Raw genomic sequence first — 23,787 nt, forward strand, 5'->3', positions numbered from 1 at the left:
ACAGAACTGTCCCTTATGGAGTTCAGCTTCTAGAGAAAAACACATCATGCCCCTCCCTCAACATTTTTACAGGTTAGACCATTGAATTTGGCCTAACTATTCACACATACAAAAACAAGTGGGTGAAAATTTCTCATTGCCTGTGCTATGATATGCAATTAAATGACCAATCTGTATAGATCATTTATTAATAAATACATCTTGAACAGACACTAGAAATAGAAAATGAACTGGCTAAATTACATAGGGTATGAAGAAAAAGGTGGATTACCTTTGGGAAATTGTGCAGTTCTTTTAATTACTCCATGCTTTTCCCTGAAACAAAAGCTAATTTTTTAATATAGTAGACTTCTGGTGACATTGAAAATGATTCTGCAAGTCATGGTATATAGAACAATGCATGACTTGGAGGAAAAAACCTTATTGACCCCTAGACTATATAAATGGGAATGGTAATTATGGGTAAGATGTGCAGGGATGAGAGATAAATGATGAAAAGCCTGGGTTCTGCATTGTTTCTATGTATAGTGCATACTCTCAAACCAACTCTTCCACTAGCAGAGTGGATTAGGTGATTTGGTGGATAAAGTGTTGGGCCTGGAGTTGGGAAGACTTGAATTAAAATCTGGCATTAGATACTTACTAGCTATGTGACCTTGGGCAAGTCATTTAACCTCTGTTTGCTTGTTTTCTTGACTGTGAAATGGAGATAATAATAGCACCTACCTCCCAGGGTTGTGAGGATCAAATGAGATAATAATTGTAAAGGAAAGGTCTTGTGTAAAAGGAGTTTTATAAAGTATTAGCATAGTGTCTTGTACTTAGTAGTTGCTATATAAATGCAAGTTATTATTATTTATTATGACTATTCCCCAGAGGTCTATCTGGTTATAAAACTATCTACTTCTCTCCTCAGAGATCTAATATTAGCACAGAAAGGTTGAGAGGGAATTTCTAATACTATAGTTGACAAGCCCCCAACAATGCATCTCCCCCCTTAATTCATAGCTGGAGAGAATCAATTAGCTTTTAGAAATGGATATTTACTAAAAAAGGATAATAGGAATAGTTGGCACAAAGAATACCTCAACTCTCCACCACAAAATCCAGGGGAAAGTGTGCTTAGACTAGGGTAGGGGATAACTTGCTTCTCCTGGCTTCAAGAAGTCCTTTCTCCATTTGTAGACTTCCCACAAATCCCCATAAGTATGACGTAGCTCTTAGACTTCTTGTGGAATCCTGAAGCTACCTTTCTTCAATGTGTATAGTTGTTAGTATCCAGTGTAAAACAGTCCCACCATTCAGTGATATTCCAGGGACACAGTTAGGTTGCCAATGAGAAATCCAAATCCTCTGGCACTCTGAAGTTCATAAGGGCAGACACTCTGGTCAAGGACAGAGGAAGGAGGATAAGGCAGAAGCTCTTATCCTCCCTTTATCCAGAAGGAGTAGGATGAACTGCTCTCCAGGCTATTGGATGTTCAAATAATGCTGGATTCTAAACTGACTTGTCATTTTATGGAAAACAAACAGAATGATATGGTATACTTTAGTTTAAGGCCTTTATTTGATTCAGTAAAGATGTTCTCACCTGATAAAACCATCATGAGTATCTCGTTAGTTACTTTAGGTGGTATGTGATGATTGATTATTTGACTCAGTACACCCCTACTTTTATACTTTCAATGTCAACAAAACAAGAGGAATACCCCTAGCAGATTGAGTGGGTTCCTGTGGCTTATATATGAGGTCATGGTCAAGAGTCACAAAGTGTAATCATGCATGGATGAATTTTCATCTGCATAGTTGGAGAAAATACTGACATCTATGAGATAACATATCCATTGAAGTTTGGGAATATTGGATTCTCAGTTAAAATAAATGATTGAGAGGGGCAGCTAGGGGGTGTAGTGGATAAGGCACCGGCCCTGGATTCAGGAGGACCTGAGTTCAAATCCACTTGACACTTGACATTTACTAGCTGTGTGACCCTGGGAAAGTCATTTAACCCTCATTGCCCCACAAAAAAATAAAATAAAATAAAATAAAATAAAATAAATGATTGAGGCAGCTTGAAGAGAAAATGGAAGTCCTTAACAAATCAACATGCAACCTAAGGAGTAAGCTGGAGGGAGAAGCAAGCCAACCCACTTGACATGGGAATGGACAGAGGGACAATGTATAAAAATAAGATTTGGGTCATTTTTTTGTACCAGCTAGCAGAAACAATCTCCCTCTTATTTGGAACCTTTTGACTTCCTGATTTGTTGCCCCAATCTCTGGCACCTAAAACATGAAGGGCCCTCCAAAGCTCAGGATCCCAGTTGGCTCTGCTCCTGAAACTACTATTGATCTTATTCTCTCATTTCCTGCTATATGAGCTTTCTTTCCTTTACCTTTTCTCCAGTTTCTGCTTTTACTTTTTGATATTTCCTTTCCCTTTCCCCCCCTCTTCCTTTGCTCATCCCTCTAATCTGTTGGCATTTTCAAGCACCTATATATATATATATATATATATATATATATATATATATATATATATATATATATATATTTCTTAGAGCACCCTGGGTTAAAATAACCTAGTGGTGATGGTCGTGGTGGTGATGATAATGATGATAATGATAGATTTGCAAGGTACTTTCTTCACAACAACCCTGTGAGACAAGGAGCACAAGTATTATTATTACCTTCATTTTTCAGATGAAGAAACTGAGACTTAGAGACAAAGTGACTTGGAATCCAAGGGAGACTTAACATCTCAGGACCCTAGTCAATTCTATAAGGCTCTTGAGTTACATACAAGTTTCTAACCTTCATTGGTAAAGAGAGTTTTTATACCAGGAGCTCTCCACATCATTGAAATCGCAAATTAGGCCTCCCCAAAAAAGTCATCCAGAGGAAGGTAACCAAAATAGTGAGGGTTCTAGAAATCATATCATATAAAGGATAGTTTAAGGAACTGGAAATGTTTAGCCTGGAGAAAATGAGACGGGGAGGGCTGTTAATTACTGTCTTTAAATATTGAAAAGGATTTTCTTATAGAAGAGTGCTAAAACTTGTTTAATAATGTTCCAAAAGGCAGAAAGCAGATTTTGGCTTAAAGGCAAATGTTTTAACAATAAGAGCTATTTATCAACAAAAGAGTCTGCCTCAACAAGTAATGAACCCCCCCATCCCTAGAAGTATTCAAATAAAAGTCAGTGACTACATGTTTCTGCCAGTGGATAAGCTTGGCATGGCTAAGCCTCAGAGACTAAACAGATATAGAAAGATGGGATAGAGTCTTTGAGGAGAAAGGTTCCAGAAGAAAAACTAGAAAGGAATTGGGGCTATCAGGTGGAAGAAAGTTTTAATATGTTCTTCTAGGCCCCAGAGAGCACAACTGGGGACAGGGATTAAATTTGTGGAGGCAGATTTCCAGTATAAGAAACATTTCCTAAAAATCAGTTTGCCATAAGTGAAATGAACTAGGAGACAGTGGGGTCCCATCACTGAAAGTCTTTCACTGCCATCTGGATGACCTCTTATAAGGGACATAAATAGAAGGACTTCTTACTGAGCTTGCAGGAACTTGGCCACAGGGTCTGGAGACCCAGTAGGACAGAGCTCCAGGTTCTGGGATGACTGACAAAAGCAAGGTCATACTCTTTTGAGCTGAAAGGAACCTTAGAGACAATCTCATCCAACCTGTTCATTCTCCTGTGGCATGACACTCAGTAGGCCATCAAGAACTGTGCCACATCAACTCTGCTGGTACTTCCCATGTAAGGCCTTGGGGAAAGCAATCAAGAAAAAGACAATGCTTGATTCTCCCCAAGTCCCCAGAGAACTGTCTAGAATGGAAGGTATGGATCAATGTGCTCAAAAGCATCTCAGTTTGATTTGTTGGAATAACAAATATTTAATTGGGGGAAGAGAAGGATTTAATGGTGCTGATTAAGAGAGCCTCTGATCTCTTTGACTTGACAGTTTTTATAGGGCTTGTGGACATATGTTGGCAAGGATACCTCCCATGGAGGTATGCATGAGCCCTAGCCCCTTGCTGAGTAGATGTTGGTAACTCCTCTATTGGTCCTCAGTGGCAGTGACTTTCTCCAAAATGATTCAGGGCTGAAAGTCAGGGGAAATAAGGAGTTGCTGGAACTGGGAACAAAGAAAAAGCAGGGTCAGTGAGACTCTTGTTCTCGCCTAGATAGCAAAAGAAAGGCTTTGGGCCAAATTCAAGTATGTTTTAAGCTGGGAAGAGCTCTTGCAGCCAAGAAATTCTTAATAGTTATAGGTAGAATGAAAATCATAAGATGGGGGGAGGAGAGAAAGAAGAGAAAGGAAGAGGAGAGAGAAGAAAAAGTAGTGAGAGTAGAGAGAGGAAAAGGAGAGAAGAGAGAGAAAGAATGAGACAGAGAATGAGAAAGAGGAGAGATAGAAAAGAGGTGCCTATTGTAGGAAATTGGAAAGAACCATCACTGGCAGCCCCAGGTGCCTTTTAGTGCTGTGCTATAGATCACCTCTATTCTAAACAGTTCCACCCAGCTTGGGCCACTCGCTTCCAACCTTTCCTGACTGCATCCAAGCAAACAGTATCTGAAGTAGGCCACGGGCCAGGTAAAGCTGCAGACAGCCACTGTGGTTCTTTGTTTTTTATCCAGCGATGAAAGCTATTCTCAACCCAGTGACCAATACAGTCAGACCAATAATGCTCATTGCAACCTTAAGAATGGCCTGGTGTTTGGCCTGCTAGCTCTCCAGGGCTCTCTCAGAAGGATCCTTTCCCATTAGCAAGGGGGGGGGGCTGCAGGAAGAGAGAGGAAGGGATTTGTTGTAGGGGATATAGTCTAAGCAAGCTCCAAGTCACTTCCATACTCCAGGAACCTGGAGATCTTGTAGCTTCTGCATTTTCTGAATGGCTCATAAAAAAAATAAAAACATAGGAATTAGAGGCAGAAAAGAGCTAACCTCACCCCTTAATTATATTGATAAGGAAATGGAGGTCCAGAGATAAGAAGAGACTTGCCCAAGCATCATATAAGTAGTACACAGTATAGTTGTTGTCCAAACCCAGGTGCTTCTTGGATGCTTATCACTGTTATTTGGTAGGCCTAGGGTGTTCTAGACCCAGCCAAATCCCCAGGCTTGCCAAACAAAGCTCTGCTACAATACCAGCACTACCACCATTGGAAAGCAGCAGACAGAACCAACCCAGTATTCGGGGGAAGCCCATTCCACTTGCTGGATGTGTTCAGCTCTGCCTGCTGTTTCTTCCCTGGAATAGGACTATGGTAGGAAAAGAAACACTAGCTTTAGCTTTCCCTTAGGAGAGGCAGGATCTCAGGCAAATGATTGTTCATCTTGTTGTACCATCCACTAGAGAAGCTGGACACACACACACACACACACACACACACACACACACACACATTCACAGTTAGGCACTATCCTTGCCTCCAAAACTATATTCTGCAGAACAACTGCAGATTTTCATTGGTAGAAGGCATTTCGTCACCAGGAAGCTCCCCGCATCAATGAAATCACAGATCCTGGAAAGAAAGACGAGAGAGAGAGAGAGAGAGAGAGAGAGAGAGAGAGAGAGAGAGAGAGAGAGAGAGAGAAACAGAGAGACAGAGAGATGACAGGGAGGGGAGAGGAGAGGAGGACAGGACAGGAGAGAGGAAAAAGGAGAAGGGGGAGAGAGAGAAAGGGAGGGTGGGAAGGAAGGAAGGAAAGAAATGTTTGTTTATTTGCATATCTGTGTACATGATGTACCTCCACCCCACTCCAGATAATACAAAAACTGGAGAATCCCATTGTCAAGTGTTAAAGGGCTAAAATTCTAGCTAGTCTGTCTAAAATATCTAATGAGTGGTCGCCAATAAATTATAAGCTTTAGCAAGAATTAGGCTTTTAAGCATTTATTAGGGAGAATAAGAATTTGGTAAAGAGAGAGAGAAAGGCCTACATTCATCTATCTATTAAAGGGAGAGCACATTTCTAGCTCTGCTCTCCACCAGAGTCCAAAAGGAAAGAGAGAGCGAGTCAGAGCTCCCGGCTCTTCCTTCTTCCTCCCACTAGCAAACGTCACTTCCTGACGCCAAAGAAAAGACGCATGTTCTTGCCCTCAAAGACCTTCCTTTCATGGCGGAACTTTCCTACAGTAAGTCTCCAGCAGGTGGCGTCATTCCAATTGTTACACAAGGAATTGGAAAGGTTGGGGTGGAAGAGATGCATCACACATAGAATGAGCAACAGAAGACTAGGACCCAAAATATCTAGGAGATAAAGGTAGAAGGGATATGAAGCCTAGGTGAGGTATCTAAATAGGCAGTTCAACCAGGTATGGATCCCAAACTCAGAGGAGTCCAACAAAGGAGTCAGACACTTTGCAACATTAGAAGTTGGGGATGCCCCCTCTTGTTCAGAGATAGTACTGCTTGTTATGGGGTTTTAGTGATAAGCTAGGTAGCACATGTGAATAGAGCACCAGACCTGGAGTCAGGAAGACTTGAGTTCAAATCCAGCCTCAGATACTTATTAGTTGTGTGACTCTGGGCAAGTCACTGACCCTGTTTGCCTCAGTTTCCTCATCTGTAAAATGAGCTGAAGAAGGAAATGGAAAAATCACTCTAGTATCTTTGCCAAGAAAACCCCAAATGGGGTCAGGAAGAGTCAGGACAGCTGAAAATGACTAAACAAACAGCAAAAGGTAGCACAGTAGATAGAATGCTATGCTTGGAGTCAGGAAGACTTGAGTTTAAAACCTGCTCTATTATCTATATTTATTATCTGTGTGACCCTAAGCAAGTTACCTCATCTGTAAAAAGCAGGGAATCAAATGAGATATTATAATGTAAAGTGCTTTGTAAACTACATAAAGCACTATATAAGTATTAACTAGCATTGTCTTAAGGATCATGTAGTCATATTACAAATGGGAAAACTGAGACCCAGAGAGGTCCATGGTGATCCACCAGGATCATACAGGCAGATGGCAAGAATCTGAAGCCCAATCTCCTGACCATTGTCACCACTACTGCAGCTTAATCCCAAATCCAGTGTTTCAGGAGTCTGATGGTATAACCCAAAATGGAACTCACTCTCCTTGTGCATGAAAAAAAAAAATCAAAAAAAAAATTCCAATGAAAAATTGTTAATGAAGAAACCACCACCAAATTCACTACTTTGGATAGAAAGACCATCTTGCTTCCACCTTTTGGAATTCCTAGCTTCCCCAAAGGGCCACTTCTAACAAAAAACTTCCTGCTTACCCTCAGGCCCACCCGATTATATTTATTTTTATTATATTTTGTATTTGCATAGAGGCAGTGTGGAATAATTGATAGAAGGCTGACATCAGAGTCTGGAGAACTTGAATTTGAATTCTGCTTCTGACCCTGAACAAGTCACCAACCTCTTAGGACCCCCAGGCAACACTCCAAGACTATATTCTGTAGAACAGTTGCAGATCCCCATTGGTAGAGAGAGTTTTCCTCACCAGGAAACGGGTGGAGGAGGAGATATTTTTATTTGCTTCTCTGTGTACAAGTTGTGTCCCCATCCCACCTACCCCACAGAACATAAGGAATGGTTTGTTTTTATTTTCGTATCATCGGTGGCTAGCCCAGTGCTTGACACACAGTAGGTACTTAAAAATCAATGTTATTTGAGTTCATTTTAAGACCTAGGTCAAGTCTAAATCTGGCTGTAGAAGGAGAAAAAAAGGAAAAGAGTCTGAAGTTGGAGACAAGATTAGGGGATGGGGGAGGATAGATGGGGCATGAGGAGGCTGTCCCCTCCCCTCCACCTGAGCAGGGCCAAGGTAGAAATGCCAGGGAATGACTTGATTTGGGGCATCTTTTGCTGGGAGCAGCTGTCAATCAACAGGAGTTAGCAGGTCTGCTGAGAGACTAGAGAGGAAGACCGGTGCTGAATCGGCACCAGCTCTCAGAAAGACTGTCGTCTGAAACCGGAGACAGTGTAGCTATTAGAGAAGAAAGAAGCAGCAGCCAGAGCATGTGTGCAGGAGCAGCCAATACTCCCTTCATACATTAGTAATGGGGAGTACATCTCAGCCTGTGCCTTCGGTGCTACTGGAAGAGGGGGATGGGGAGGTGGTGGCCAACTCCGAGTTCTAGAGGTTAGAGCATGGAACCATTCCTGTACTGTCATTCTCCATCCCGTGTCATCCCTCCCTAGGAGCCTGTGGAGACGCAGGAAGGTGGGGACAGCCCGGGCCCTTTACTTCACTCCTATCCCAACCTTACTTACCCCCAGTCCCTCCCCATTTTGCCCCACCCTTAGTCCCCCACCCCTGGCTTTCCTGGCCCAGCCTGCCTCTGTTGCACAACATTATCATTTCATAATATTCTGAAATATACATGAAGTTGGCTGAATGCAGACAAAATTGCACCATTTACTGCATGAATATTTCATGCTGGCTTAGCTCCGAGGTATCCGTCTGATGGAGCTGGAAGCCCACTGCCCTGGACCTTCTCCGGCCATCCACTTCCTGTTCTATTTCACTGAGCACACGGGGTTAGTTTTGTGGATTGGAGTGTCAAGGGAGAGGGAAATGAATGGAGAGGGAAGTGTGGGCTTCAGCCTTTCAGAGTGCAGAGGAAGGAGAGGAGAAGGATGAGCACATCATCGCCCATTTGCGGCCAACCCTCACTCCCAACTTTGTGGCTTGGGTGTTCCAGGAATATCCCTGTGGAACAGGGGGGGCAAAACCAGTATAAGCATCACAGGGAGAGATACCTGGGCATCTACTGATTCATTGTATTCCAAAGTCCTGGAGCAAAAGTCTGGTGCTATTGAGGATGTAGACAAGCAGGGCTTGAGGCTATGTTAAGAAGGCTGCCACATCTCCTGCTGGGACTTGGAACAGTGGTTCTCTCCCTCACCCTGCTGAATACACTGGGCCAAGCCCCTGGACCCATGACAAGGTGGAGGAACAGAACAGGGACGGCAGAAACACCAAACACCAATGCTGCAGAAAGGCAAGGTTATAGGAATGTGGGCAGGGAGAAGTGTGGATGTGGCCTTTGTCTAAGGATGTAGGTATTTGTGGCAGCGAAAGAACTGGGAATGGGTCTCAGTGCAGATGTTCTCCTCAGAACTGCCCTGGAGTGTAGAAAATTTCATGAGAAACCAAGGCTTTCCAAACCCGAGTCCTTTCTCCATAACTCTCATGAAAATTCAGCCACACACGTCGGGCGCCACAACAGCTGTACCACTGGCTGCCAGCCAGCTTACTTCATGTCTGTGTACTGCAAACCTGTCTGTCTCCCCAGTGGCTTCCAGCGGTTCCCCAGTCCACATGAGTACCTTACCCTCCCCTTGTATCACCTCCTGACCAGGTTCCCAGACACAACAGGCCATACCTCCTTTTGCTCCTGCCTGCTGTGAGACAATCCTCCCAAGGCCCCACAGGACACAACACCACCTGCTATGAAATCAGGCCTCAGAGGACAACCTTGAACCATCTAAGCATCTGCCTTCCTCAATAGAATTCTCCCTAATGACTGATAACTCTGGACTCTTTTCTCAATAGTTAGTAACCCCCACCCCAGCTGTCCACCCCACTGCCCTACCAGTTTCCCAATCCAGGTCTGTCTGCCTCTTCCACCGTGTCTCTAAAATGCCTGTTTCATAATTTAAAATTTTTCCTTCCATTCGAGACCCCTTCCTTTCTTATTCCTTCCATCTTCTGGCATTCACTGAGACCTGACACCTGATTCCCTCACTGGTCAAACTTTAAGTACTGGCTACACTTTCTCTTTTATCTCCTAATTCACTGGTTTCAGAGGGAGAGTTGGAATACCTCTTGCTCCCTATTGCTATTCCCATATTGTCTCTACCACCAGCACCCAGTAACTTCTCCTTCATTAAGGTTCATGCTATCAAAATCTATCACCCAATTCAGATCTTTATCACTGTTATCTACCAACCCTTATGCCTCATCCAAGACCTCCTTCCTCAATAAATCCAGTGTCTAGTTCATAGTCTCCCTTTCTAACCCCGACTCCTGCCCTCATTCAAGGGGACTTCAGCATAAATATTGACTGGCATTTCCTCCAATACCCTAACTTCCCAGTTCCTCAATCAACTCAATTCCCATATCAATCCTCTATATCTCAGCTATACACAGGGTCATATACCCTTGATGTTGCCATCAATCCCAAATGTCCCACTTTGATGTTCTTGAACTCAAAAATTCATTTATCTGATTATAATAATTTTACATTATATCTTTTCCTCTACCCTTCCATACACACAGAACTCAGTCCTTCCTCATTGTGACTTCTAATCCCTCTGCCCCAAGGCAACATGATTAACTACACTCTCCTCCCTTCCCAGTCTTCACAACCTTAGTGACCATTTCTACTTTACACAATCCTTTACTCTCAAATCTCTTGTCCCATCACCAATCACTTCTTGCCATTGCCATATCCCAGTTCCCAGCATCTGTTCCTATTTCTGTCTTCTCTAATGCTTTCCCCACATTCTTGTCATTAATCTCTCCATATCTACTGGCTCCTTTTCTGCTACCTATACAAATAAGACCATATCTCTTCCAACCTTTAAAAAAAGCCCTCGCTTAGATCCTAACATCCCTACTAGCCCAGATTTCTCCACCTCTCATCCAACCTCAAGAAAAAGTTGTCTACACTCACTTCTTTCACTCTCTTCTAAACTCTAGGCAATCTAGCTTCCAACTTCATCATTCAACTGAAATTGCTGTCTCCAATTAATGATCTTTTCATTGCCAAATCTAATGGTCTTTTCTCATTCCTCATCCTTCTTAACCTCTCTGGAGTATTAGACACTATTGATTACCTTCTTCTCCAAGACACTCCTCTTTGGATTTTGATCACACTGCTCTCTTAATTCTCCTTGCTTTCTGACCACTCATTCTCAGTCTTCTTGGCTGGATCTTCATCCATATAATACTCACTAACTGTGGGTATTCCCCAAGGCCTTGGCCTAGGCCTCTTTTTCTTTTTTTCTCTATACTTTCTCACTTGGTAATTTCATCGGTTCCCTTGGGTTTAATTATCATCTCTTTGCAGATTAATTTTTCAGATCTATGTATCTAGCCCTGGTCTTTTCCCTGAGTTCCCATTCTATATAAGCAACTCTCTATTGAACTTTTCAAACTGGATGTCCCACAGACATTTCAGATTCAACTGTCTAGAACAGAACTCACTATCTTTCCCCTCCCTTCCTCCAAACCTTTGTATTACTTATTCTTTTATTTACATAAATAATATTTTATATTATTTGAAGGGTAGCACCAATCTCCCAGTCACCTAGGTTCACAACTTTCAGATAATTCTTAGCTCTTTACTTATCTCCCATATCCAAATAGTTGCCAAGTTTTTGTTGTCAAAGTTACCCCAAATCATTGTCATTTTTACCTTCATAACACTTCTTTTTATTCATATAGCCACCATCACCCTTTTCCAGTCCATCTGCTCCACAGATGCCCAAGTGATTTTCTAAAACATTGGTCTGACTATGTCAACTCATCCTCCAAATGCAATAAATATTAGTGGCTCCCTCTAGGATCAAGTATAAACTCTGGCATTTAAGACTCTTCAAAACCTGGCTTCTTCTTACTTTTCTAGTATTCTTAAGCATTCCTTTCCATCACGTAATCTCCAATCCAGTCAAACCTGCCTTCCAGCTTTTGTTTGACTCCAACTCTCCATCACTTTGTTTCCTTGTCTTTACACCAGCTGTGCCTGTTGCCTGATTCTTGGAGTCCCTGGCTTCCTTTAAGTCTCAGACTCAGCTCAAGTACCACCTTCTTCACGAGGCCTTTCCTGGTCCCAGGAGTCACTAGAGCCTTAACCTCTATGATAACCTTCGCTTTACTCTAAAGATATCTTCTATGTACGTAAAAGGACAGCCAAGTGGAACAGTAGATAGAGTGGTGGGCCTGCAGTCAGAAAGAGTTCAAATCTGACCTCAGTCACTTACTAGCTGTGTGACCCTGGGCAAGTCACTTAAGCCTGTTTGCCTCAGTTTCCTCATCTGTAAAATGAGTTGGCGAAGGAGATGGCCAACCACTCCAGTATCCTTGCCAAGAAAACCCCAAATGGGGTCACAAAGAGTCAGACACATGTGTGTATAGTCTCCCCCATTAGAATGTAAGCTCCTTGAAGAAAAGGTGTTTTTTGTTTTGTTTTGTTTTGTTTTTGGTGAGGCAATTGGGGTTAAGTGACTTGCCTAGGGTCACACAGCTAGTAAGTGTTAAGTGTCTGAGGCTGAATTGGAACTCAGGTCCTCCTGACTCCAGAGCCAGTGCTCTATCCACTGTGCCACCTAGCTGCCCCTGGAAAAGGATTTATTAACTTGTATTTAATGAAAAGGGGGCATTAATCAGAGAAGGACTAAGGAACAGCTGCTGTTTCAATTATTTGGGTCCTTTTCTGACTATAACCTGTATGGGAATGAAGTGGGTTTACACTGTCTATTCCTCTAACATTCACTTCTATATTGAAGACTCCTCCCTGACCAGCTAAAATTCTATCCATTCTTTAAAACTCCCAGGTTGGGGCAGCTAGGTAGCACAGTGAATAAAACACTGGCCCTGGAGTCAGGAGGACCTGAGTTCAAATCCTGATTAAGATATTTGACACTTACTAGCTGTGTGATCCTGGGCAAGTCACTTAACCCTCATTGCCCCATAAAACAAAAGAAAAAGAATTGATAAACCCAAAGACTCCAGCTTCTGGGATAGGAACTCAGTATTCAACAAAAACTGCTGGGGGCAGCTAGGTGGTACAGTGGATAAAGCACTGGCCCTGAATTCAGGAGGACCTGAGTTCAAATCTGGACTCAGATGCTTGATACTTACTAGCTGTGTGACCCTGGGCAAGTCACTTAACCCTCATTGCCCCACAAAAAAAAAAACAAAAACAAAAAAAAAAAAAACGCTGGGAAAACTGGAAGAGAGTATGGCAGAAACTAGGCATAGACCAACATCTTATACCTTATACTAAAATAAGGTCAAAATGGGTACATGATTTAGACATAAAAAGGTGATACCATAGGTAAATTAGGAAAGGAAGGAATACTTTACCTCTCAGATCTTTGGAAAGGAGAACAGTTTATGACCAAACAAGAGAAAGAGAATATTATGAAATGCAAAATGGATGATTTTGATTATATTAAATTAAAAAGGTTTTGTACAAACAGAAGCAATGCATCCAAAATTAGAAGGAAGACAGAAAACTGGGAAACAATTTTTACAGCCAGTACTTCAGATAAAGGCCTCATTTCTAAAATATATCGAGAACTAAATCAAATTTATAAGAATCCAAGTCAAAAAAGAAAAAGAAAAGAAAATTTGTTCCAGATAAATGGCTATGGTTGATAGATGATGGAGATAAACTATAATTCAAATTTATCATGGCAATAGGTAATAGAAATAATATAGATAGCTGAAATACAAGTATTAACCCCAAAACTCCTAGGTGGAAAGAGCAGCTCGTTCACCTGGAGCAAGGGGAAGGATAGGCTCACCTGGATAGGAGAATGTGACCAAGAATTGAGATTACTTAGATAGGAGTATGCTATTTAAATAGTTCAAATGGTGAAAGAAGGTAGAGGAATCCTTTCTTCTCTTGGGGGAAGGGACAGACACAGCATCCCAGATTGGGAGAGACCATTCCTCATCAACCAGTGGTATTCTTGATTCCTTCCTCCCCCAACCAGTTTCTTCTTACATTAATGAAAGAGGTCATAAGGATTTCATACTCTTCCCCCTTATTGGACAGACCAGATGAGAGGTGACCCTCTGCAGCAGGCCCTTGAGGATATCTGTCTTCTCCTAGTCACATCTGTAAGTTTACCTGCAAGCTTTAGAGTGATAGTCTATGTCTATAAATAGGATAGATAGACAGAGAGGAAGGAAAGGAAGGAAGGAAGGAATAGGAAGAAAGAAAAATGGATAGATGGACAGATGTGTGTGGGAGAGAGGGAGAGAGGGGGAGAGAGAGAGAGAGAGAGAGAGAGAGAGAGAGAGAGAGAGAGAGAGAGAGAGAGAGAGAGATCTGGCAAAATACTGTGAAAAGGTTATGTTCTCCCCTCAACTGAAACAGCTGAACCCAATGTGGACTGTAATCATTTCCAAATCACTCTGTCTCTGTCTCTGTATTTCTTGGTCTTTCTTTCTTTGCCTCTCTCCCTCTATATTACTCATATATTGTTTCTGTTGCTCTTTCGTCTGTCTCTGTCTACTCTCAGTTTCTCCCTTTTGTTTCTTTTCCTTGGAGCCTCCATGGAGAATGTTTCTTGTTTTTCTTCCTCTTCTCTCCCTCCACCCCCTCCAGTTTCTCCATACCCATGTATTTATTGCTGCATTTATTATCTCTCTGCCACTGCTTACATCTTCCTCTTTGTCTTTGTAGCCCAAGGCCAGAACCAAAGCTCTGGGTTTACGTAGTCCCGGTTTGGTCTCGGTGTCTTCTTCCATAAATCACCCTTTGGCTTGTACCCACACTCGGGCTTCCCTCCTGGGGACCATAGAATTTGGCTCATGTCTAGGTCTTTATGAAAAAGGTAAAGGTCCCTCAGCTCCCATGTCAGTACTCAAGCTAACAGACTATCAAATATAGGACAGGCTTTATTTAACCCACCAGAAAAACACAAAGGACTCCTACCTGAGCCCATAAATAGTCAAGATTGCTCTCCTTCCTTCCTTGGTAACTGCTCTCTCCAACGTTACCAGTGATCTTTTAACTGCCAAACCTAATGGCCTTCTCATAACACTCATTATTCTTAACCTCTTTGCAATCTTGAAACTGTTGACCACCCTCTCTAACTACATTTTCCTCACTGAGTTTTTCATGGCATTATTCTCTCTTATTCTCCTGTCAAACTACTTGTTATCACTCTCTTTTACTGGGTCATCATCTAAATCTTTGCTTCTGACTGTGGGTATACCCCAAGGCTCTGTCCTGGGCCCTCTTCTCTCTCAACACTTTCTCTCTGGGAGATCTCATCAGCTCCCCTGGGTTCAATTATCATCTCTATGTAGATGACTCCCAGATCTATATACTCATTCCTCATCTCTAGCCTGAGCTCCCATACTATATCATCAATTACTTATTGGACATTTCAACCTAAATATCCCATAGGCAACTAAGACTCGTGTCTGAAACAGAAATTATCTTTCCCCTTCAAACATATCCCTTTTCCAAACATTCCTGTTTCTTTTTATAAAAATGGATGATGATTGATCTTTCGTTTTTACATTACTTATATTCGACCACTATATCCCATGCTTTCCCAGAGTGCTCTCCTTTATAACAAGTAACTTTTTAAAAAAAGAAAAAAAGTAAAAAGAGGAAGCACAGAAAAAAATCAACAAAACCAATCAACACATGGAAAAAATATGACATTGCATATGATATTTCACAGCCCCTGAAGCCCCCAATTTTGAAAAGGAATAGGAGAGAGGTACCTTTTCATACCTCTTCTTTAGGGCTGTTTTCTTTATAATTGTTACTATTTTACTTGTGTTTTGGATGTTATTCTATCTACCTACATTGTTTGTAGTTATCCTGTATAATAGCTAAATTCTGATTAATACAAATAGTGAAGGTTTTGCTTTCCTGGATCACTTCATTTTGCATCATTTGATGTCAGTCTTTCTATGCTTCTCTGTATAATATTGTTTCTTATAGCACAGTAAATCTATTACTTTCATGTACCACAATTTGTTTAACCATTTCCCAGTTGGTGGGCATTTACTTGTTTTCTAGTTGGTAGGCATTTACTTGTTTCTAGTTCTTTGCTACCACAAAAACTGCTTCTGTAAATATTTTGGTGTATATGGAACCTTTCTTTTTTGTCAATTACTTCCTCAGGGTATTTGACCAGCAGTAAAATCTCCAGAGCAGCTAGGTGGCACAGTGGATAAAGTGCCAGACCTGACGTCAGGAAGACTCATCTTTGTGAGTTCAAATATGAGTTCAGATACTTACTAGCTGTGTGATCCTAGGCTAATCACTTAACCTTATTTGCCTCAGTTTCCTCATTTGTAATATGAACTGGAAAAGGAAATGACAAACCACTCTAAAAAACACCAAATAGGGTCATGAAGACTTGAACACAACTGAAAAACAATTGAACAACAACAATACAACCATACTCATAAATTATATCATACATAAAACAATAAAAATTTTAAAGAATAAAATAAAGATGATGAAACATCTTTAAAAAATAATTTTACTGACAAAATTTTAGTGGAAACAATGTGATTGAATATGCTTCATTAATTTTTAAATAGTGGTCACAACATAGTGGAAGGTCTTGTTCTATGTTCAGTCTGTTTTAATATTGAGTTTTAATAGGCATCAGAGCTAAAAAAAAAAATACATCACAGAGATCTGTAGATCCAATTGGAAGAAGCACCTCATTGGCTATAATTACTAAGTCATTTTTAATACCATTTATCAATTATGCAGTTTTTATTGAAATCCAGGCTGTAAATTTCCAACTTTGCCAATGTCAGTTTGTTGTTCTTGCAAACTAATCAGAAGGTTTTGCATTTTTATGTTTTTAACAAACAAATCCAAGACCCACTAAAACTCTTCTTTTGGAAGATTTTTAAACAGGTAAAAGAATTCCATTTCCTAGTTTTTGAAGTGTGCAGATATGAGGGTTTTTATAGGTGACACATGATCTTAAGCAATAATAGCTTAGTTTTTAAATGGCTTGATAATTGGGATGGCTTCATACTACCAGTTAATATCTCAAGGCACAATATAGACTTGGGGTAAAGGTTCATTGTTAATGATAATGGATAGAAATCTGTGTTTCAAATAATCTTGATAATTTAATTTTTTGTTGACTTCTTGTCAGATCTGATTAAATCATTGTCTTTACTTCATAATGTGGCTTACAAGGAGTTTGTTAAGAATCAGAATTGTAAACTCTACCATTTTCCTTTTTATCCACTTGTATTTACATTATTAGTCTCATCTTCAATCCTGACTTTCTTTGCAAGAATATTTTTAAGCCACTTGTCTATTTTGTGATGGTTAGTTTAGTTAAAACTAGATAATGTCATCTATGAAGCCACTTAACTGGCCACACATAAACTGCAGTATATCACAATATACTGAAAGTGAACGAATAAGCAAGTGTGTCACAGTCAAACCCTCCTTTTTTGTGTGACTCCCACCCTTCCCTTTTGATATTTTTCACACCCTACTTGACAAGAGGCTCTCCGACTATAAAACAAATAAGGGTGTCCATATATCTTGGTTTCTTCTCCCTTTTTTAGGTAAATAAGTATACATAGAAATTATGATATATTCTTTCTGTGCCATAATGCACAGAAAGTGCTCTTGTGTACCTCCCCTTGGTCCTTTCTTTCTTCCTGGGCCCTGCTTGTTTGGGATCTGAATCAGGAAGAAATTCAGACCAGTCCATATTGTTTCAGAACAGAACCTTGTAGCAGCTAGGTGGTGAAGTGGATGAAGCCCTGGGCCCGGATCAGGAAAACTTGAATTTATATCTAGCCTCAGACACCTACTGGCTGTTTGACCCTGACTAAGTCACTTAATTTGTCTCATTTTCCTCATCTGTGAATTGGGGTTAATAATAAATGCCTCTTAGGGTTGTTGTGAGGATCAAATGAGATATTTGTAAAGTGTTTTGAAATCCTTAAAATGCTATATAAATTCCAGTTATTAGCATTAGCTGATAACTCATTGATTAATAATTAACAGTGGTTTCCAAACTTTGTATCTGAATGGAAAAAAAGTATAATAGATGGAGTACCTGTGCCACCCCCACCTCACATACAGAGTCCCCAGAATAGATATCCTAGGTTTAAGATATGACTTGTGTCCCTTCCACAATGGGACTCTACTTTGGCCTCATCAAGATGTGAATTTATTCTAACAGGGAACTTGATCCTGAAGAGGAAAGTGAGGCTCTTTCTCTCACTCTCTAATTCACAGAAATCTTATGGCTCATATGGAACAACAAATAAGGTTCTTTCTAGAAGTGGCATTTGTTGTACCATACAAACTATGAGCACAGATGTTTATTTTTTTCCACCATAGAAAATGCTGGGACCAGAATGCAGGGCAGGGGAGTGGAGAAACCTGCCTCTCCTTAAATCGTACCACCTTAGACCCCCTGAAACTTGGGACAGTGTGTCCTGGAGGCAGTGCCCCACTTTAAGAAGGAGTTAAAAGTCAGGAAATAGACTAGAAAAATGAACAGACAGAAAACAATGCGGACTATTGAAAGTTTCTTTGGTGACAAGGAAGAAAATGCTGAAAATAAATGACTCAAAAATGCACATTAACACATACATACATATATACAAATATATATATATATATATATATATATATATATATATATAAATTAGCCATCACATTCCTTATAGTCTCCCTAAAGGTAAAGGAAACTTTGTAGGGGGCTTCTGGAAAGATAGCTCACATTGACTTCAGATCAACATTGTCTGAGCAACTCAGGTGGTCTAGATTTCCTAGCCAACCTGAACAGCGTTTATTTCCATTGTATCTGACTCTCCATGACCCCATTTGGGATATTCTTGGCAAAAAATTCTGGAGTTGTTGCCATTTCCTTTTCCAGCTCATTTTACAGAGGAGGAAACTGAGGCAAACAGGATTAAATGACTTGTCCAAGGTCACACAGCTACTGTCTGAGGCCAGATTTGAGTTCAGGAATATGAGTCTTCCTGACTCCAGGTCCAGACTTCTATCCACTGCATCACCAACTCACTGCCTAACCTGGACAAGTTCTAAGCATTATTTAGTCCTTCTGTTGCAGAATTGTCCTGGCAGTGGTGTTCTCCTGAAAAGTGGAACTGTTTTGGGGATCACAGAATTTGAGAATTAGACCTCACTGGCCTTCGGGTCTAGCACATGCCTGAAGGATACTTGACAACAAGTGATCGATCATCTGTTCTCTATTTTAAAGGTTTCCCAGGAAGAGGAACCCACTAACTCTCAAGGCAAGTCATTCCACTTTTGGAATGGCTCCACTAATTATTAAGCACTTTTTCCTGACATAAAGCTTAAATTTACTTCTTTCCAACTTTCACCCATTGCTCCTGGTTCTGCAAATTGAAGATTTTAACAAAATAACAGAATCTCATTATATGAAACCTGACCTAGAATCCCATTTACAATCCACCTACCCAGTGTGTTTGTTTGAAGACCTCTACTGACCCTAGGAATCCAGTACTTACTTACCAAACTTATTGTTCTTTTGGATAGCTCTAATTGTTTGGAAGTATATCTTTACATCAAGATTAAACTTGCCACTTCTATCCATTGCTCAAAGGTTCTGAAAACAGCTATCCTATTATCCCCCTGAGTATTTTATTCTCCAAGCTTAACTTGCCAAATTCCTTTAACTGATTATCATATGCAATGAGCTCAAGACCATCTGTCACCCCTATTGCCTTACTCTAGACACTCTCCAGTTTATCAATGTCCTTCTTAAGCCATAACAACCAGAACTGAATGCAGTACCCCAGATGAGGTCTGGCAGGAGCTGAGTAAAGTGAGACTATCAACTCACTGTTCCTAGAAACTAGGCCCCTTCCTTAGGCAATCTAAAATTGCATGAGCTTTTCTGGTTACCACATTACATTGTTGATTTATATTGAGCAGAGAGTCCACTAAAACCCCCAGATCCTTTTCGCTTCTTTTTTTTTTGGGGGGGGGGCAGGGCAATGAGGGTTAAGTGACTTGCCCAGGGTCACACAGCTAGTAAGTGTTAAGTGTCTGAGGCCAGATTTGAACTCAGGGCCTCCTGAATCCAGGGCCAGTGCTTTATCCACTGCACCACCTAGCTGGCCCCTCCCAGATTCTTTTCAAAATAATTTCTTTCTATCCATGCTACCCTATCTTATTTATGGAGTTGCTTTTTTTGGACTTAAGTGTTAGACTATTGAATTTCATCTGATTAGATTCAATGTTCTAGTCTATCAAGATGCTTTTGGATCCTGGCCGGTGGGTACAGTGCATAAGAGTGCTGGGATTGAAGTCAGAAAGATTCACCTTCCTCAGTTTAAATCTGGCCTCAGACATTTACTTGCTATGTGACCTGAGCAAGTCACTTTCCTCATCTGTAAAATGAGCTGGAGAAGGAAATTGCAAATCATTCCAGTATCTTTGCAAAGAAAACCCCAAATAGAGTCACAAAGAGTTGGACACAACTGAAACGACTGAACAAAAATGTTATGCACTTTTAGTTATCCCTCCCAACTTTGATGAGCATACCATCTATTCCTTTATCCAACTCCTAGACAAAGAAGTTAAACAGCACAGGGCCAAGCACAGACCGCTGGAGTATTCTGCTGGACACAACCTGCCACAATAACACTGAACATTTAATAAATGTCCCTTAAGTAATACCCTATTGGGCAGATGGGGCCCATTTTCAAAACTCTTGAACTCATGAAGAGTTCAACTCACCAAGGCTGGAAACATCAGGTTCTCAGAATCCTGCTGTCTTTGGCTTGTGCTCAGATAAGAAGATAGAAAACAGCAGAAGGTGACCAGGGACTCAGGTTTTCCTAGGGCAATCGCATATTCCATCTGCCATATGCTTGTGGCCACCATAACTCCCAGGGGCTATGGGGAGATAGATCCCCTTACTCTCTCCATGCTTGAAATCCAAGGGAAAGAAAGCATTATATGCCCCCCCCCAAAGAGGTAGGAGCCAAAAAGAACAGATTTCCACTTCTCTTATAGACAAGTGTGGGGAGAGTATTCTGTTTCCATCAACAATCATTTTTGTCACAATCTCCTAGTCATTGAGACACACAGGGACCAATCAGGTGCTACTGTGTCATTCCAAAAGGCATATCTTTCAGTGCTGAAGCACAATGCATGTCCAGATCCATTTAAAATGACCTTTTCTGACAAAGGTCTATACCTTATAATTTCATGAAATGAACTGGGCAACTCAGTTTGATCAATTCCCCAGCTAAACACACACACACACACACACACACACATTGTCACTGCCCCACATTTACTATAAAAATGATTTATACAAATAATTTTCTTAGCTTCTATTTCATTAAATGATATTATAAATTTGTTACAATCTTTATAACAATGATCAAACAAATCAGTAAATTACATATAATAAAAATAGTATATAAAGTGTATACATTAGTGTGCATTGAATTCACCATCATAAGATCATAGATTTTAAGACAGAAGGGATTTTAAAGATCATCTAATCCAAACCCCTCATTGTACAAAGGAGGAAAAAAAATTTAGATCCAGAAAGGTTAAATGATTTTCCCAAAGCCTTATAGGTAATAGGCTCAGAGCTGGGATTTAAACCCAGGACCTCTCCCTCTAAATCCAGTGATCTTTCCTTTGTATCAGCTACTTCCTAAAGGTGATGAGGAATACAGGATGGTGCCAGAAGGTTTCCTAAGTATTTAAATTTTCATACTGCTGAGGATTCTCTAATTATCTGTTACCTCCCTAGTAATAGATTTAGCCAGCACCTTTGCCCTCCTTACTACCAATGAGACCAGATTGGAAAGTGAGGAGGAGAAGGAGGAAGAGGAGAGGGACCCAGTCCACACCGTATGGCCCAACAAATAGCACACTCCCCTTCTGTCACCCCCAACCAGTGGGAGCCTGCTTTGCCCTTTAGTTGATAATGATTTTACCTTTTTTCCACATTGAAAAAAGTAAATATATTCATATAAGAGTTATACTTAACAATATCCAAAGCTCTTGGCTGCTACTTCATCTCCTGCTACTTGGAAACGTATACCTTTTATTATTCTTATTGGTAGATCAAGCAAATGTTGTAGATATAGATTACTTAGATTTCAGCAAGACATTTGCCTAAGTCTTCTATGGCATGCTTGTGGATAAGTTGCAGGAATTGGGTTAGAATCAAGGGCTCTTAACCTAGAGTTTATGAACTTTGTTTTTTGTTGGGGGGGGGGTTGGTTTTTTTGGTGAGGCAATTGGGGTTAAGTGACTTGCCCAGGGTCACACAGCTAGTAAGTATTAAGTGTCTGAGGTAGGATTTGAACTCAAGTCCTCCTGAATCCAGGGCTGGTGTTCTATCCACTGTGCCACCTAGATGCCCCACTTGTTTTTTAAAATATATTTTAACAAGTATGTTGTTGTTCAGCCATTTGTCATGTCTGACTCTCCATGACCATTTAGGGTTTTCTTGGCAAAGATGCTAGAGTAGTTTGCCATTTCCTTCTCCAGCTTGTTGTACAGATGAGAAAACCAAGGCAAACAGGGTTAAGTGACTTGCTCAGGGTCACACAGCTAGTAAGTGTCTGAGGCCAGATTTGAACTCATGAAGATGAATCCCAAGCACAGTGCTCTATCCACTGTGCCACATCACTGCCCCTTTGACAATTTTATTTCAATATAATTAGTTTTCTTTGTAATGTCATGTATTTTATTTTATACATTGAAAAATATTGTTCTCAGAAAGGGTCCATAGGCTTTACCAGACTGCCAAAGAGGGCCATGAGACAAAAAAAAAGTTAAACTCCCCTGGACTAGATGGTAGTCTAGGTAATACACACAGTTAAGCAGATTTGGAACCAGTTAAATGACTGGACACAGAGAGGAATCACACTTTAATGTGAGGTTGGAAAGGGATCTCTAGTCTAATGTCTGGGGGAGCTGTCAATTTTTTTTTCATTGATTTGGATGAAGGCATTAAATGGTGTGCCTATGAAATGTTCCAGTGATAGGGCCAGCTAACACGATAGATGTCAGAGTTCAAATTGTGAAAAGATTTCCATCAAATGAGATGAAATTTAATAAGGACAAAAGTAAAATTCTGAGTTCAAAAACCTGATTTCCCAGGTACAGATAGAGAGTCAGTGCTGGACATCCAGCTGCTCCTGTGGAAAAAAATAGATGTGGGGATTTTAGTGGGCTCCAAGTACACCCATGAGTCCGCATTGTGATCTGGCAGTTCCCCCCAAAACTGATGCTGTCCTAAGCTATATCAAGAAAGATTTAGTATCTGGAATTAGAGAAGCAATTATTTTACTATCATCTGCCCATGGCAGATAGATCCTACCTAGAGTACTGAGCACCACATTTTAGGCAAGGTATAGAAAAGATGGAGGGGATACCTGGATAATAAAAGAGGACTGGAGAACTGGACATCAGCTAAAGGCACTGGGTCTGCTCAGCCTGGAAGAGTGAACTTAGTCAGACAGGATAGCAATTCAGGCATTTGAGGGATTAGCATGTGGAAAAGAAATTAAACTCATTCTAGTTGTCTCCAGAAGACAAAAGTAGGAGTAATGAATGGCAGTTACATAAAGACAGATTTAATCTTGATATATAAGGAAATACCATCACTTTGGCCGCTAAATGTCGCAGCGGATAGAGCACAGGATTGGAGTCAGGGAGACTTGAGTGCAAATCCAGCCCCAGATACTTACCCTGGCAAACCTCTGTTTGACTCCTTTTCCCCATCTGAAAAACGGAGATAAAAATAATACTTACCTCCTGGGACTGTTGTGAAGATCAGATGAGATAACATTTGCAATGTACTTTGCAATTCTTAAAGATCTACGTCACTATTAGCTATTATTATTAAATAGTTCCTAATAATTAGAGCTATCCAAAATTGAAATGAGGTTGTTAAGTGGAGTTCCTCCTCGCTAGAAATCTTCAAGCAAAGGTTGAACCCAGTTGTCAGATGTGTTGTAAATTGGATTCTTGGTCAGTTATGATTTGGGCCACTGAGACCCCTTCTAGCTGT

General features: G+C 40.7%; 1 protein-coding gene across 10 annotated transcripts in view; it reads left to right on the forward strand.

Annotated features, from left to right (window-relative positions):
• Positions 1–23,787, forward strand: part of RBFOX3 (RNA binding fox-1 homolog 3) — a 983,769-nt gene that overhangs the window by 834,511 nt on the left and 125,471 nt on the right. The window lies entirely within an intron of this gene.

The sequence above is a fragment of the Dromiciops gliroides genome, chromosome 4, assembly GCF_019393635.1.
Source record: "Dromiciops gliroides isolate mDroGli1 chromosome 4, mDroGli1.pri, whole genome shotgun sequence".
Lineage (NCBI taxonomy): Eukaryota > Metazoa > Chordata > Mammalia > Microbiotheria > Microbiotheriidae > Dromiciops > Dromiciops gliroides.